At 46.4% G+C, this 18,233-nt stretch overlaps 1 protein-coding gene across 9 annotated transcripts in view; it reads right to left on the bottom strand.

The window, feature by feature from the left end:
• The window catches only part of LOC124046819 (dynactin subunit 1-like), an 808,447-nt gene that overhangs the window by 713,717 nt on the left and 76,497 nt on the right, over positions 1-18,233 (bottom strand). The gene's annotated exons all lie outside the window — the stretch shown is intronic.

Below are 18,233 nucleotides of genomic sequence, written 5' to 3'. Positions count from 1 at the left end.
AAATCACTGCAGTCCTTTTCAGTGGTGGAAAAGTACTACATTGTTCTACTTGAGGAAAAGTAAAGATATCTTAATAGAAAATGACTCAAGTAAAAGTCACCCAGTAAAATACTACATTAGACTAAAGCCCAAAAGTATTTGGTTTTAAATATACTTAAGTATCAAAAGTAAATGGAAAACTGTTAACCATTTCAAATTCCTTATATTAAGCAAACCAGACAACACACATTTTTTTGGGGGGGGGGGTGGACAGCCAGGGGCCCACTCCGACACTCAGACATCATTTACAGATAGCCAGGGGAACACTCCAACACTCAGACATCATTTACAGATAGCCTGGGGAACACTCCAACACTCAGACATCATTTACAGATAGCCAGGGGTACACTCCGACACGCAGACATCATTACAGATAGCCAGGGGTACACTCCAACACTCAGACATCATTTGCAGATAGCCAGGGGAACACTCCAACACTCAGACATCATTTACAAATGAAGCATTTGTGTTTAGTGAGTCCTCCAGATCAGAGGCAGCAGGGTTGACCAGGGATGTTCTCTGTTTAGTGAGTCCTCCAGATCAGAGGCAGTAGGGATGACCAGGGATGTTCTCTGTTTAGTGAGTCCTCCAGATCAGAGGCAGTAGGGATGACCAGGGATGTTCTCTGTTTAGTGAGTCCTCCAGATCAGAGGCAGTAGGGAGGACCAGGGATGTTCTCTGTTTAGTGAGTCCTCCAGATCAGAGGCAGTAGGGATGACCAGGGATGTTCTCTGTTTAGTGAGTCCTCCAGATCAGAGGCAGTAGGGATGACCAGGGATGTTCTCTGTTTAGTGAGTCCTCCAGATCAGAGGCAGTAGAGATGACCAGGGATGTTCTCTTGATAAGTATGTGAATTCGACCATTTTCCTGTCCTGCTAGTACTTTTGAGTGCCAGGGGAAAGTTTACATTATTTTCATTAGCAATGTAGTGAAGTAAAAATCGCCAGAAATATAAATAGTAAATTAAAAAATACAGACACTACCAAAAAATGACATAAGTAGTACTTTAAAGTATTTTTTCCTACTGAAGTACTTTCCACCACTGGTCCTCTTGCACAGACAGAAACAGACCGTCGGCTGTAGTAACGGAGACAAGAACGTGCGGTAAGCGAAGCTCACTCCACAGCTAGCTTAAAAACGTCACCAACGCTGCTATCGAATCGGATCCTATAGGACTACCGGTTGGTACGTTGACAAGCACCTCTGGTCCGAGGAAAGAGACGGTGGACAAGTGGAAGAAGCGAAGCTGGTAGCGACCCACTGGTGTCAGTTTCACTGTGGAACAATAAACACTTCTACGTACTGTATGTTTACTCTGTTGTAGCGCAGAAATGTTAATGAATTGAATCTATTGTTAAGGACATTGCACACGTGTAGTGTACACTTTCTGTATAATTCTGCTCCGTCACTATGAATGGTTATCACTGTGGCTAGGCAATCATCTATTTCTGATCGTCTAATCAATTTCAATTTAAAATAAAAAATGTTTATTTTAAACTCTCCAGCTATTACTTTTATTGTGCATATTTTTTCTTAAACTTTAAGTCGCTCTCAATGGTCATTCACCAAGTACGACCATATTTAACTTGTTATTCTTCTTATTTAACCATATTTGACTTGATTTGTGCCTAATCTTGACAACACAGAACCCAACAAATATCCAGCAAACTACATAATCTATATGTATATATAATGTATATATATATAAATGTATGTATATATAATCTATATCGACAAGAGATTAGTACAAACCAGGTCTGAAATGCACCAGAAACAACAGCATTGTGACGAAACAAGGCGTGTGACAAGTCCTACACCAGGACAGGTGGTTTCACCACAGGACCACTGACGCCAGGCCCACTCTGCTCTTCTAGCTATTCCAACAGACCCTTTTCTGAGGTGTCATCATACCCAACCTGTGCCAATGCATCACGACTAACGCTGAAACGTTCCAGTAACTCCCTCCCCCCACCCCCAAAAATGTCCAGGTTTCCCAGAAATCTTAGTTTGGAAGATTTTGGAATCCTAATCTGAAGTAAAACAACATTGGATATACAGTTTATGAGTTGTGGTATTCTGTCTGGTATGTTATGTGCTTTAAACGGTACGAAGAGATTAAATAGAGCTTTTTCTGAACTCGTAATGTAAAGGAAATGTTACGTCTTGTATACTAGTTCCAGTACATAGATACAATCAGAGGTACAGTACATGGGTACAATCAGAGGTACAGTACATGGGTACAATCAGAGGTACAGTACATGGGTACAATCAGAGGTACAGTACATAGATACAATCAGAGGTACAGTACATAGATACAATCAGAGGTACAGTACATGGGTACAATCAGAGGTACAGTACATGGGTACAATCAGAGGTACAGTACATGGGTACAATCAGAGGTAGCCAGTACAAATGCTTTTTTTCAGAGGTCACATTATTCCATACATTTACAATCAGAGGTAATCTTACATGGTACAATCAGAGTTTGTACATAGATACAATCAGAGGTACAGTACATGGCATATACAATCAGTAGTGACCAGTTTAGGGTACAATCAGGGCTACTGGTCAAAATCAGAGGTACAATCAGTACTATATAGGGTACAAGGCATAGGGCTCTGTACAAAAGGTACAATCAGAGGTACAGTACATGGGTGTCATTTTGAAGCACACTACATAAAACACAATCAGAAGGATGACAGTACATGGGTCAACAAATCCCTGTTTTGTACCTAGATACAATCAGAGGTACAGTTTTCATGGACAGTACAATCAGAGGTTTCCCTGGGAAATCAGAGGTACAGTAGATGATATTACATCAGAGGTACAGTACATAGATCAATCAGAGGTACAGTACATAGATACAATCAGGACAGTCTTTTTTTATGTTGCTGATTGTACAGTACATAGATAGAGCATCAAAGAGGTACAGACCCTTTGACTATTTCCATATTTTGTTGCATTACAGCCACATTCTAAAAGGAGTAAATTGTTTTTCCCCTACAATCAGAGGTACAGTACATAATGACATCACAATCAGAATGACATCACAGTACATGACATCACAATCAGAATGACATCACAATACCCCACAATGACATCACAATACCCCATAATACAATCAGAATACACCATAATACAATCAGAATACATAATGACATCACAATCAGAGGTACAGACATCACAATCAGAGGTACATAATGGGTACAATCAGAATACAGTAATGGGTCACAATCAGATAATGACATCACAATCAGAGGTACAGTACATGGGTACAATCAGAAAAAGGTTTTTAGACTTTTTACAATCATATTTTAAAAAACACCCCGGAAAATCAGATTTACATAAGTATTCAGAACCTTTACTCAGTACTTTGTTGACAATCAGAGATTACAGCATCCAGTCTTCAGAGGTACAGTACATAGATACAATCAGAGGGGACAGTTTCATAGATACAATCAGAGATACAAGTTCTGTCAGGTTGGATCAGAGGTTGCTGCACAGTACATAGTACAATCAGAGATGTTCATCAGGTTCAATCAGAGGCTCTGGTTGGGCCACTCAAGGACATTCAGAGGTACAGTACATGTACTTGTCATGGGTACAATCAGATTGTCTTGGCTGTGTGCAATCAGAGTCATTGTCCTGCTGGAAGTGAACAATCAGAGGTCCAGTGCTCTGGAGCAAGTTTCCATCAGAGGATCAGTCTGTACTTTGCTCAGATCATCTTTCGCTTGATCCAATCAGTCTCCAGAACCTGCCGCTGAAAATCAGAGCATTACAGTACATGCTTCAATCAGGGATTGTACATAGTTTCAATCAGAGGTGACAGTACATTCAGGCCAATCAGAGTTCAGTCATGGTTTCAATCAGAGAGAATCTTGTTTCATGATGAATCAGAGGTACAGTGCCTTTTACAAACTCAGAGGTACAGTACATGTGCCTACAATCAGTGGTACCGTCTGGCCATTGTACAATCAGAGGCTGGTGACCAGGAAATCAGGATGGGGACAGTACATGGGACAATCAGAGGATGGGGGACCCATGGGTACAATCAGAGGAGGAGGATGGGGGACAATCAGGAGGAGGACATGGGGGACAATCAGAGGTACAGTACATTGGTACAATCAGAGTTTCAAAAATGGAGTAATTAATTTAGAGGTACAGTACATGGGGAATAAGAGAATGAGGGTACTCAGAGGTACAGTGTTGGGTAAATCAGGGATCACAGTACATGATTGAATGAGGGTATGAGGCATGAGTTTCAGGTGTTCAGTACATTGACAATCAGAGGACAGGACTTGACTGGGAAGACAAACAGAATAACAAAACACACTACACAGTTAGACAATCAAAGATAAGAATGTGGTACAATCAGAGTCCAGTCCATGGGTAAAATCACTGATGTGTAATAACATGATTGTGTTTGAATCAGATTGACTCAACATACAGTAAATCAGAGGTGTACTCACAGTGCTTGGAGAGGAAATCAGATGGTACAGACATGGTGGCACAATCAGAGTGGTCAGACTGGTGGCAGGTCCCAGCTTGGTCACATTATGGTCAGACTGGTGGCACCATAGGTCCCAGAGTGGTCAGACTGGTGGCACCAGAGGTCCCAGTTTAGTGGTCAGACTGGTGGCAGGTCCCAGAGTGGTCAGACTGGTGACACCATAGGTCCCAGAGTGGTCAGACTGGTGACACCATTGGTCCCAAAGTGGTCAGACTGGTGGCAGGTCCCAGAGTGGTCAGACTGGTGACACCATAGGTCCCAGAGTGGTCAGACTGGTGGCAGGTCCCAGAGTGGTCAGACTGGTGGCAGGTCCCAGAGTGGTCAGACTGGTGGCACTATAGGTCCCAGGTGGTCAGACTGGTGGCACCATAGGTCCCAGAGTGGTCAGACTGGTGGCAGGTCCCAGAGTGGTCAGACTGGTGGCAGGTCCCAGAGTGGTCAGACTGGTGACACCATAGGTCCCAGAGTGGTCAGACTGGTGGCAGGTCCCAGAGTGGTCAGACTGGTGGCAGGTCCCAGAGTGGTCAGACTGGTGGCACTATAGGTCCCAGAGTGGTCAGACTGGTGGCAGGTCCCCATAGTGGTCAGACTGGTGGCAGGTCCCAGAGTGGTCAGACTGGTGACACCATAGGTCCCAGAGTGGTCAGACTGGTGGCACCATAGGTCCCAGATGGTCCGATGGTGGCAGGTCCCAGATGGTCAGAATGGTGGCAGGTCCCAAGTGGTCCCCTGGTGGCACCATCCCAGAGTGGTCATAATGACAGGTCCCAGAGTGGTCAGACTGGTGACATCCATAGGTCCCAGAATGACATCAGACCCCATAATGACACCATAGGTCCCAGAGTGGTCAGACTGGTGACACCATCGGTCCCAAGTGGTCCGACTGGTGGCATCCCAGAAGTATTCAGACTGGTGGCAGGTCCCAGAGTGGTCAGAATGGCAGGTCCCAGAGTGGTCAGACTGGTGGCACCATAGGTCCCAGAGTGGTCAGACTGGTGACACCATAAGTCCCAGAGAGGTCAGACTGGTGACAGCAGAGATCAGTCTTCTTGGGTATAGGGAAGTTTCTCTAATTCTTCTCCCAGAGCGGTCAGACGGGTGACACCATAGGTCCCAGAGAGGTCAGACTGGTGACACCAGCTATCCCAGAGTGGTCAGACTGGTGGCACCATAGGTCCCAGAGAGGTCAGACTGGTGGCACCATAGGTCCCAGAGAGGTCAGACTGGTGGCAGGTCCCTGCATAGTGGTCAGACTGGTGGCTTAGGTCCCATCTGGTCAGACTGGTGACACCATAGGTCCCAGAGTCAGACTGGTGGCACCATAGGTCCCAGAGAGGTCAGACTGGTTTCAGGTCCCAGAGTGGTCAGACTGGTGGCACCATAGGTCCCAGAGTGGTCAGACTGGTGGCACCATAGGTCCCAGAGTGGTCAGACTGGTGACACCATAGGTCCCAGCATTGGTCAGACTGGTGGCACCATAGGTCCCAGAGTGGTCAGACTGGTGACACCATAGGTCCCAGAGTGGTCAGACTGGTGGCACCATAGGTCCCAGAGTGGTCAGACTGGTGGCACCATAGGTCCCATAGTGGTCAGACTGGTGGCACCATAGGTCCCAGAGTGGTCAGACTGGTGGTAGGTCCCAGAGCGGTCAGACTGGTGGCAATAGGTCCCAGAGTGGTCATGGTGGCACTACTAGGTCCCAGAGTGGTCAGACTGGTGGCACCATAGGTCCCAGAGTGGTCAGACTGGTGGCCAGGTCCCAACTGGTCAGACTGGTGGCACCATAGGTCCCAGAGTGGTCAGACTGGTGACACCATAGGTCCCAGAGAGGTCAGACTGGTGGCATGGTCCCAGAGTGGTCAGACTGGTGACACCATGGTCCCAGAGTGGAGGACTGGTGACACATAGGTCCCAGAGTGGTCAGACTGGTGGCAGGTCCCATGAGAGGTCAGACTGGTGGCAGGTCCCAGAGTGGTCAGACTGGTGACACCATAGGTCCCAGAGTGGTCAGACTGGTGACACCATAGGTCCCAGAGCGGTCAGACTGGTGACACCATGAGGTCCCAGAGTGGTCAGACTGGTGACACCATGCAGGTCCCAGGACTGGTCAGACTGGTGGCACCATAGGTCCCAGAGTGGTCAGACTGGTGACACCATAGGTCCCAGAGTGGTCAGACTGGTGGTCCATCCAAGGTCCCAGAAGGTCAGACTGGTGACACCATAGGTCCCATAGTGGTCAGACTGGTGACACCATGATTGTCCCATAGTGTTCAGACTGGTGGCAGGTCCCAGAGAGGTCAGACTTGGCAGGTCCCAGAGTGGTCAGACTGGTGGCACCATAGGTCCCAGAGTGGTCAGACTGGTGACACCATAGGTCCCAGAGTGGTCAGACTGGTGGCACCATAGGTCCCAGAGTGGTCAGACTGGTGACACCATAAGTCCCAGAGTGGTCAGACTGGTGGCACCATAGGTCCCAGAGTGGTCAGACTGGTGACACCATAGGTCCCAGAGTGGTCAGACTGGTGGCACCATAGGTCCCAGAGTGGTCAGACTGGTGGCACCATAGGTCCCATAGTGGTCAGACTGGTGGCACCATAGGTCCCAGAGTGGTCAGACTGGTGGCACCATAGGTCCCAGAGTGGTCAGACTGGTGGCAGGTCCCAGAGTGGTCAGACTGGTGGCACCATAGGTCCCAGAGTGGTCAGACTGGTGGCACTATAGGTCCCAGAGTGGTCAGACTGGTGGCACCATAGGTCCCAGAGTGGTCAGACTGGTGGCAGGTCCCAGAGTGGTCAGACTGGTGGCACCATAGGTCCCAGAGTGGTCAGACTGGTGACACCATAGGTCCCAGAGTGGTCAGACTGGTGGCAGGTCCCAGAGTGGTCAGACTGGTGGCACCATAGGTCCCAGAGTGGTCAGACTGGTGACACCATAGGTCCCAGAGTGGTCAGACTGGTGGCACCATAGGTCCCAGAGTGGTCAGACTGGTGACACCATAGGTCCCAGAGTGGTCAGACTGGTGGCACCATAGGTCCCAGAGTGGTCAGACTGGTGGCAGGTCCCAGAGTGGTCAGACTGGTGGCAGGTCCCAGAGTGGTCAGACTGGTGACACCATAGGTCCCAGAGTGGTCAGACTGGTGGCAGGTCCCAGAGTGGTCAGACTGGTGACACCATAGGTCCCAGAGTGGTCAGACTGGTGGCACCATAGGTCCCAGAGTGGTCAGACTGGTGGCACCATAGGTCCCAGAGTGGTCAGACTGGTGGCAGGTCCCAGAGTGGTCAGACTGGTGGCACCATAGGTCCCAGAGTGGTCAGACTGGTGACACCATAGGTCCCAGAGTGGTCAGACTGGTGGCAGGTCCCAGAGTGGTCAGACTGGTGACACCATAGGTCCCAGAGTGGTCAGACTGGTGACACCATAGGTCCCAGAGTGTTCAGACTGGTGGCACCATAGGTCCCAGAGTGGTCAGACTGGTGGCAGGTCCCAGAGTGGTCAGACTGGTGACACCATAGGTCCCAGAGTGGTCAGACTGGTGACACCATAGGTCCCAGAGTGGTCAGACTGGTGACACCATAGGTCCCAGAGTGGTCAGACTGGTGGCACCATAGGTCCCAGAGTGGTCAGACTGGTGACACCATAGGTCCCAGAGTGGTCAGACTGGTGGCAGGTCCCAGAGTGGTCAGACTGGTGGCACCATAGGTCCCAGAGTGGTCAGACTGGTGACACCATAGGTCCCAGAGTGGTCAGACTGGTGACACCATAGGTCCCAGAGTGGTCAGACTGGTGACACCATAGGTCCCAGAGTGGTCAGACTGGTGGCACCATAGGTCCCAGAGTGGTCAGACTGGTGACACCATAGGTCCCAGAGTGGTCAGACTGGTGGCAGGTCCCAGAGTGGTCAGACTGGTGGCACCATAGGTCCCAGAGTGGTCAGACTGGTGACACCATAGGTCCCAGAGTGTTCAGACTGGTGGCAGGTCCCAGAGTGGTCAGACTGGTGGCACCATAGGTCCCAGAGTGGTCAGACTGGTGGCACCATAGGTCCCAGAGTGGTCAGACTGGTGGCACCATAGGTCCCAGAGTGGTCAGACTGGTGGCACCATAGGTCCCAGAGTGGTCAGACTGGTGGCACCATAGGTCCCAGAGTGGTCAGACTGGTGGCACCATAGGTCCCAGAGTGGTCAGACTGGTGGCACCATAGGTCCCAGAGTGGTCAGACTGGTGGCACCATAGGTCCCATAGTGGTCAGACTGGTGACACCATAGGTCCCAGAGTGGTCAGACTGGTGGCACCATAGGTCCCAGAGTGGTCAGACTGGTGGCACCATAGGTCCCATAGTGGTCAGACTGGTGGCACCATAGGTCCCAGAGTGGTCAGACTGGTGGCACCATAGGTCCCAGAGTGGTCAGACTGGTGGCACCATAGGTCCCAGAGTGGTCAGACTGGTGGCACCATAGGTCCCATAGTGGTCAGACTGGTGGCACCATAGGTCCCAGAGTGGTCAGACTGGTGGCACCATAGGTCCCATAGTGGTCAGACTGGTGGCACCATAGGTCCCAGAGTGGTCAGACTGGTGGCACCATAGGTCCCAGAGTGGTCAGACTGGTGGCACCATAGGTCCCAGAGTGGTCAGACTGGTGGCACCATAGGTCCCAGAGTGGTCAGACTGGTGACACCATAGGTCCCATAGTGGTCAGACTGGTGGCACTATAGGTCCCAGAGTGGTCAGACTGGTGGCACCATAGGTCCCAGAGTGGTCAGACTGGTGGCAGGTCCCAGAGTGGTCAGACTGGTGGCACCATAGGTCCCAGAGTGGTCAGACTGGTGGTAGGTCCCAGAGCGGTCAGACTGGTGGCACCATAGGTCCCAGGGTGGTCAGACTGGTGGCACTATAGGTCCCAGAGTGGTCAGACTGGTGGCACCATAGGTCCCAGAGTGGTCAGACTGGTGGCACCATAGGTCCCAGAGTGGTCAGACTGGTGGCACCATAGGTCCCAGAGTGGTCAGACTGGTGGCACCATAGGTCCCAGAGTGGTCAGACTGGTGACACCATAGGTCCCAGAGTGGTCAGACTGGTGGCACCATAGGTCCCAGAGTGGTCAGACTGGTGACACCATAGGTCCCAGAGTGGTCAGACTGGTGACACCATGGGTCCCAGAGTGGTCAGACTGGTGACACCATAGGTCCCAGAGTGGTCAGACTGGTGACACCATAGGTCCCAGAGTGGTCAGACTGGTGGCACCATAGGTCCCAGAGTGGTCAGACTGGTGGCACCATAGGTCCCAGAGTGGTCAGACTGGTGGCACCATAGGTCCCAGAGTGGTCAGACTGGTGACACCATAGGTCCCAGAGTGGTCAGACTGGTGGCAGGTCCCAGAGTGGTCAGACTGGTGGCACCATAGGTCCCAGAGTGGTCAGACTGGTGACACCATAGGTCCCAGAGTGGTCAGACTGGTGGCACCATAGGTCCCAGAGTGGTCAGACTGGTGGCACCATAGGTCCCATAGTGGTCAGACTGGTGGCACCATAGGTCCCAGAGTGGTCAGACTGGTGGCACCATAGGTCCCAGAGTGGTCAGACTGGTGGCAGGTCCCAGAGAGGTCAGACTGGTGGCACCATAGGTCCCAGAGTGGTCAGACTGGTGGCACCATAGGTCCCATAGTGGTCAGACTGGTGGCACCATAGGTCCCAGAGTGGTCAGACTGGTGGCAGGTCCCAGAGTGGTCAGACTGGTGGCAGGTCCCAGAGTGGTCAGACTGGTGGCACCATAGGTCCCATAGTGGTCAGACTGGTGGCACCATAGGTCCCAGAGTGGTCAGACTGGTGGCACCATCAGTTTTCCCAGAGAAAACAGACTGGTGGCACTATAGGTCCCAGAGTGGTCAGACTGGTGACACCATAGGTCCCAGAGTGGTCAGACTGGTGACACCAATCCCAGAGTGTTCAGACTGGTGGCACCAAGGTCCCAGAGTGGTCAGACTGGTGGCACCAAGGTCCCAGAGTGGTACAGACTGGTGGCAATCAGAGGTCAGACTGGTGGCACCATAGGTCCAATCAGTGGTCAGACATGGTGGCAGGTCCCAGAGAGGTACAGACTGGTGGCACCATAGGTCAATCAGAGGTACAGTACATGGTACAATCAGAGGTACAGTACATGGTACAATCAGAGGTCCAGTACAGAGGACTGGTACACCATAGGTCCCATCAGAGGTACAGTACATGGGTACAATCAGAGGTACAGTACTGGGTACAATCAGAGGTACAGTACATGGGTACAATGGTGGCAGATAGGTACCAGAGTACAGACTGGTGGAATCAGAGGTACAGTACATGGGTACAATCAGAGTGACAGTACATAGGTCCAATCAGAGGTACAGTACATGGGTACAATCAGAGGTACAGTACATGGGTACAATCAGACTTGGTACTGATGTTAGCAATGCAAATTGAACTGGATGTAAAAATCAGAGGTACAGTACATGGGTACAATCAGAGGTACAGTACATTGTAGTAGTTCCAGTACATGGGTACAATCAGAGGTACAGTACATGGGTACAATCAGAGGTACAGTACATGGGTACAATCAGAGGTACAGTACATGGGTACAATCAGAGTTACAGTACATGGGTACAATCAGAGTTACAGTACATGGGTACAATCAGAGGTACAGTACATGGGTACAATCAGAGGTACAGTACATGGGTACAATCAGAGGTACAGTACATAGATACAATCAGAGGTACAGTACATGGGTATAATCAGAGGTACAGTACATAGATACAATCAGAGGTACAGTACATGGGTACAATCAGAGGTACAGTACATAGATACAATCAGAGGTACAGTACATGGGTACAATCAGAGGTACAGTACATAGATACAATCAGAGGTACAGTACATGGGTACAATCAGAGGTACAGTACATAGATACAATCAGAGGTACAGTACATGGGTACAATCAGAGGTAGCCAACAAATAATTTTTCGTCACTTTTTATTTTCAACAAACAATTATTTGCTTGTAGTTTTACCTGGTACCCAGGCTACTGTGATTACTTATAGTAGGCGTACAGTACAGTAGTGAGCAGTTTAGGTTTTGCCTGGTAATCAGGTTTGCTTGCCATTTTAACATCAAGCCAAATAGAGAGAGCTGGCTGTGTGCCTTACACTCTGCCTTTAGCCATTAAACCAAATGTGCAGTCCCAAATGGCACCCTATTCCCTATATAGTGCACTTATTTAGGCTTCCATAGGGCTTCAATAGGGCTCTGGTCAAAAAGTAGTGTACTATGTAGGGCATAGGGTGCCCATTCTCTGGTCAAAAAGTAGTGTACTATGTAGGGCATAGGGTGCCCATTCTCTGGTCAAAAGTAGCTTGGGAAGCACTCCCACACAAAACAGCAACAGAAGGAGGACCCATTTAACAAATCCCCGTATTGCCTCCCTATGAAGAGAGCATCTGCTGTTTTCTGCTTGGCCACAGACTTTTTGATATTCATGTCAAAGACAGAAATAGTTTTCCTGGGAGGGTCAGAGATGACATCATCACAGGAAGTCTTCTACTCATCACTGCCTTGACCATATTAGGTATTTTCTTCGCAACTTGTATTAAAGAGTATAAATACAATGCAAATACAATGCATACCAATTGTCATACTTGAGTAAAAGTAAAAATACCTTAATATAGAATGACTCAAGTAAAAGTGAAAGTCACCCGGTAAAATACTACTTGAGTAAAAGTATTTGGTTTTAAATATACTTAAGTATCAAAAGTAAATGTAATTGCTAACATATACTTAAGTATCAAAAGTGAAAGTACACATAATTTCAAATGTTTTTATTTACGTAAAGCCAGAGGCACACTCAGACACAATTTACAAACAAAGCATGTGTGTTTAGTGAGTCCACCAGATCAGAGGCAGTAGGGATGACCAGGGATGTTCTCTGTTTAGTGAGTCCTCCAGATCAGAGGCAGTAGGGATGACCAGGGATGTTCTCTGTTTAGTGAGTCCTCCAGATCAGAGGCAGTAGGGATGACCAGGGATGTTCTCTGTTTAGTGAGTCCTCCAGATCCAGTCCAGATCAGAGGTTCTCTGTTTAGTGAGTCTGTATGGATGACATGGGATGTTCTCTGTTTAGTGAGTCCTCCAGATCAGAGGCAGTAGAGGTGACCAGGGATGTTCTCTGTTTAGTGAGTCCTCCAGATCAGAGGCAGTAGGGATGACCAGGGATGTTCTCTGTTTAGTGAGTCCTCCAGATCAGAGGCTGTAGAGATGACCAGGGATGTTCTCTGTTTAGTGAGACCATATCACCTCCACCCTACCTGACACCCTAGACCCACTCCAATTTGCTTACCGCCCAAATAGGTCCAGGTGGTGAGGGTAGGCAACAACATCTCCACCCGCTGATCCTCAACACTGGGGCCCGACATGGGTGCATTCTGAGCCCTCTCCTGTACTCCCTGTTCACCCACGACTGCGTGGCCACGCACGCCTCCAACTCAATCATCAAGTTTGCGGACGACACTACAGTGGTAGGCTTGATTACCAACGACGACGAGACGGCCTACAGGGAGGAGGTGAGGGCCCTCGGAGTGTGGTGTCAGGAAAATAACCTCACACTCAACGTCAACAAAACAAAGGAGATGATTGTGGACTTTAGGAAACAGCAGAGGGAACACCCCCCTATCCACATCGATGAAACAGTAGTGGAGAGGGTAGCAAGTTTTAAGTTCCTCGGCGTACACATCACGGACAAATTGAATTGATCCACCCACAAAGACAGCATCGTGAAGAAGGCGCAGCAGCGCCTCTTCAACCTCAGGAGGCTGAAGAAATTTGGCTTGTCACCAAAAGCACTCACAAACTTCTACAGATGCACAATTGAGAGCATCCTGTCGGGCTGTATCACCGCCTGGTACGGCAACTGCTCCGCCCACAACCGTAAGGCTCTCCAGAGGGTAGTGAGGTCGGCACAACGCATCACCGGGGGCAAACTACCTGCCCTCCAGGACACCTACACCACCCGATGTTACAGGAAGGCCATAAAGATCATCAAGGACATCAACCACCCGTGCCACTGCCTGTTCACCCCGCTATCATCCAGAAGGTGAGGTCAGTACAGGTGCATCAAAGCTGGGACTGAGAGACTGAAAAACAGCTTCTATCTCAAGGCCATCAGACTGTTAAACAGCCATCACTAACATTGAGTGGCTGCTGCCAACACACTGTCATTGACACTGACCCAACTCCAGCCACTTTAATAATGGAAATGTATGTAAAATAAATGTATCACTCGCCACTTTAAACAATGCCACTTAATATAATGTTTACATACCCTACATTACTCATCTCATATGTATACGTATATACTGTCCTCTATATCATCTACTGCATCCTTATGTAATACATGTATCACTAGCCACTTTAACTATGCCACTTTGTTTACATACTCATCTCATATGTATATACTGTACTCAATACCATCTACTACATCTTTATGTAATACATGTATCACCAGCCACTTAAACTATGCCACTTTGTTTACATACTCATCTCATATGTATATACTGTACTCGATACCATCTACTACATCTTTATGTAATACATGTATCACCAGCCACTTAAACTATGCCACTTTGTTTACATACTCATCTCATATGTATATACTGTACTCGATACCATCTACTACATCTTTATGTAATACATGTATCACCAGCCACTTAAACTATGCCACTTTGTTTACATACTCATCTCATATGTATATACTGTACTCGATACTATCTACTGCATCTTGCCTATGCCGCTCTGTACCATCACTCATTCATATATCTTTATGTACATATTCTGTATCCCTTTACACTTGTGTGTATAGGACAGTAGTTTTGGAATTGTTCGGTTAGATTACTCGTTGGTTATTACTGCATTGTCGGAACTAGAAACGCAAGCATTTCGCTACACTAGCATTATTAACATCTGCATGTGACAAATACAATAATTATTGGATTTGACTTTAAAGTATTTTTTACTTAAGTTTGTAAGTCGCTCTGGATAAGAGCGTCTGCTAAATGACTTAAATGTAAATGTTTACACCACTGTGTATATGTAGAATTCTTGTGGACAAATTGGCCTGCAAATAATGTTACGATAACGACCTGAAAGTCTTCCACCTTCAGCACCTTCAATAAAATCCATTCATAAATTCAGGACCCGGGAACTCGTCCTGTTTATCTGACCTTATCATAGAACAGCCCCTTCACTAACACGTTCAATGCGAAACTATCTCCGGTTCAATGTCCATCTGAGCCGTTTGAAAAGTAAAGATGTATTTTAAAGAAGTGTTAATTAATGCGTTAACAGAGAATAGGAAAGTCCTGCTGTTAGCTGGAGGTGCTGGTCTTACTGTTGTCGGACTGGGACTTGGGTATAAGTATTTTCTCAAGCCGGAGAAAGTTGTCCGTGTGGGAGTTGTGTCACAGCTGCTCATTCACCCACTGAAATCGGGGAAAGCCGTGTCCGTGGCCCTCGCAGAATGTCAACAGATTGGTTTGAAGTGCGGTGAACTGCAAGATCGGTCAGTAAGCATTTATTTTCATCACTATAAATGACTGTTATTGAGTTTAGGCTAATGTTGGCCGAGCCCGCTTGAATTGGTGACACATGTTGATTCGTGTTAGTGATTATCAATGATTTATAGGCGTCAGTACTCATTTTACCCACCGTTATGACCACAGATCAGAAATGAGAGAATGACCATTGCAGTTCTCTATTTGACGGTGTATTGACTCCAAACTCACAGGCCAGTCTGACCGTTGCCTACGCCAGATAACTGATAAAACAATCACAGCTACTTACTCACTGTCAGGACATGAAAAGAGAGCGAACAATGCCAGCATGGCAATGTAGCAGATGTCCAGCGCCCTGCCCTTTTAATTACATGTAATTTTGTCCTTGAAACATTTTAATTGATACTGCACAGTTCTATTAATTCCTATGGCGGAGTGCCAATATGGCCCGACCAGAGGCTTCAAAGCCTCTCAATGTCCAATACATGTAGCATCAGCAATCCAGGGTTGGTTATCATTTTGTATTATTCAATGTGTTTCTATCGGCTAACAGCAGTAAGGACTATCTGTTATTCAATGTGTTTCTATGGGCTAACAGCAGTAAGGACTCTCTGTTATTCAATGGGCTAATAGCAGTAAGGACTATCTGTTATTCAATGTGTTTCTATGGGCTAACAGCAGTAAGGACTCTCTGTTATTCAATGTGTTTCTATGGGCTAATAGCAGTAAGGACTATCTGTTATTCAATGTGTTTCTATCGGCTAACAGCAGTAAGGACTATCTGTTATTCAATGTGTTTCTATGGGCTAACAGCAGTAAGGACTATCTGTTATTCAATGGGCTAATAGCAGTAAGGACTGTCTGTTATTCAATGTGTTTCTATCGGCTAACAGCAGTAAGGACTATCTGTTATTCAATGGGCTAATAGCAGTAAGGACTATCTGTTATTCAATGGGCTAATAGCAGTAAGGACTATCTGTTATTCAATGGGCTAATAGCAGTAAGGACTATCTGTTATTCAATGGGCTAATAGCAGTAAGGACTCTCTGTTATTCAATGTGTTTCTATGGGCTAATAGCAGTAAGGACTATCTGTTATTCAATGTGTTTCTATGGGCTAATAGCAGTAAGGACTATCTGTTATTCAATGTGTTTCTATTGGCTAATAGCAGTAAGGACTCTCTGTTATTCAATGTGTTTCTATTGGCTAATAGCAGTAAGGACTATCTGTTATTCAATGTGTTTCTATTGGCTAATAGCAGTAAGGACTCTCTGTTATTCAATGTGTTTCTATGGGCTAATAGCAGTAAGGACTCTCTGTTATTCAATGTGTTTCTATGGGCTAATAGCAGTAAGGACTCTCTGTTATTCAATGTGTTTCTATTGGCTAATAGCAGTAAGGACTCTCTGTTATTCAATGTGTTTCTATTGGCTAATAGCAGTAAGGACTGTCTGTTATTCAATGTGTTTCTATGGGCTAATAGCAGTAAGGACTGTCTGTTATTCAATGTCTTTCTATGGGCTAATAGCAGTAAGGACTGTCTGTTATTCAATGTGTTTCTATGGGCTAATAGCAGTAAGGACTATCTGTTATTCAATGTGTTTCTATGGGCTAATAGCAGTAAGGACTATCTGTTATTCAATGTGTTTCTATGGGCTAATAGCAGTAAGGACTATCTGTTATTCAATGTGTTTCTATGGGCTAATAGCAGTAAGGACTATCTGTTATTCAATGTGTTTCTATGGGCTAATAGCAGTAAGGACTATCTGTTATTCAATGTGTTTCTATGGGCTAATAGCAGTAAGGACTCTCTGTTATTCAATGTGTTTCTATTGGTTAATAGCAGTAAGGACTATCTGTTATTCAATGTGTTTCTATTGGCTAACAGCAGTAAGGACTATCTGTTATTCAATGGGCTAATAGCAGTAAGGACTGTCTGTTATTCAATGTGTTTCTATGGGCTAACAGCAGTAAGGACTATCTGTTATTCAATGGGCTAATAGCAGTAAGGACTATCTGTTATTCAATGTGTTTCTATGGGCTAACAGCAGTAAGGACTATCTGTTATTCAATGGGCTAATAGCAGTAAGGACTATCTGTTATTCAATGTGTTTCTATGGGCTAATAGCAGTAAGGACTATCTGTTATTCAATGTGTTTCTATCGGCTAACAGCAGTAAGGACTATCTGTTATTCAATGTGTTTCTATGGGCTAATAGCAGTAAGGACTATCTGTTATTCAATGTGTTTCTATGGGCTAACAGCAGTAAGGACTATCTGTTATTCAATGGGCTAATAGCAGTAAGGACTATCTGTTATTCAATGTGTTTCTATGGGCTAATAGCAGTAAGGACTATCTGTTATTCAATGTGTTTCTATCGGCTAACAGCAGTAAGGACTATCTGTTATTCAATGTGTTTCTATGGGCTAATAGCAGTAAGGACTCTCTGTTATTCAATGTGTTTCTATTGGTTAATAGCAGTAAGGACTATCTGTTATTCAATGTGTTTCTATGGGCTAATAGCAGTAAGGACTATCTGTTATTCAATGTGTTTCTATGGGCTAATAGCAGTAAGGACTATCTGTTATTCAATGTGTTTCTATGGGCTAATAGCAGTGAGGACTATCTGTTATTCAATGTGTTTCTATGGGCTAATAGCAGTAAGGACTATCTGTTATTCAATGTGTTTCTATGGGCTAATAGCAGTAATGCTAAATTTAATGTTTAATCTAATAAGGTTTTTCTATTCGTCGACACCTTAAGGGGTCTTAACATTCAAAGTCAAATAGTCATACCAAGGATCATTTAGCTAACTTAAAACAACTCCGTATGTTAGCTTAGAACTTCATTTTTGTAATAATAATAGTATGTATTTTAATAAAATACATACTTTGAAGAACAAACATTGTGGCAATTCATATCTTGTAGTAAAACTGTACATAACAGATTAAACGTTTAAGGATAAATGTTCTCTTACTTCGAAAATAGTCTTAGTTATATAGGTCTAGACAAAATCCCAAACTAACAATACATAGAATTTTATACCATTTCAGTCATTTTAAATTGTAAAGTTGTGTCTGTCTTTATACACAATATCACAACAAATGTTTCCAATCTG

Source organism: Oncorhynchus gorbuscha, linkage group LG10 (genome assembly GCF_021184085.1).
Source record: "Oncorhynchus gorbuscha isolate QuinsamMale2020 ecotype Even-year linkage group LG10, OgorEven_v1.0, whole genome shotgun sequence".
Taxonomy (NCBI): domain Eukaryota; kingdom Metazoa; phylum Chordata; class Actinopteri; order Salmoniformes; family Salmonidae; genus Oncorhynchus; species Oncorhynchus gorbuscha.
The sequence above is the reverse complement of the archived record's forward strand: the minus strand, read 5'-3'. Positions and strand labels throughout refer to the sequence as shown.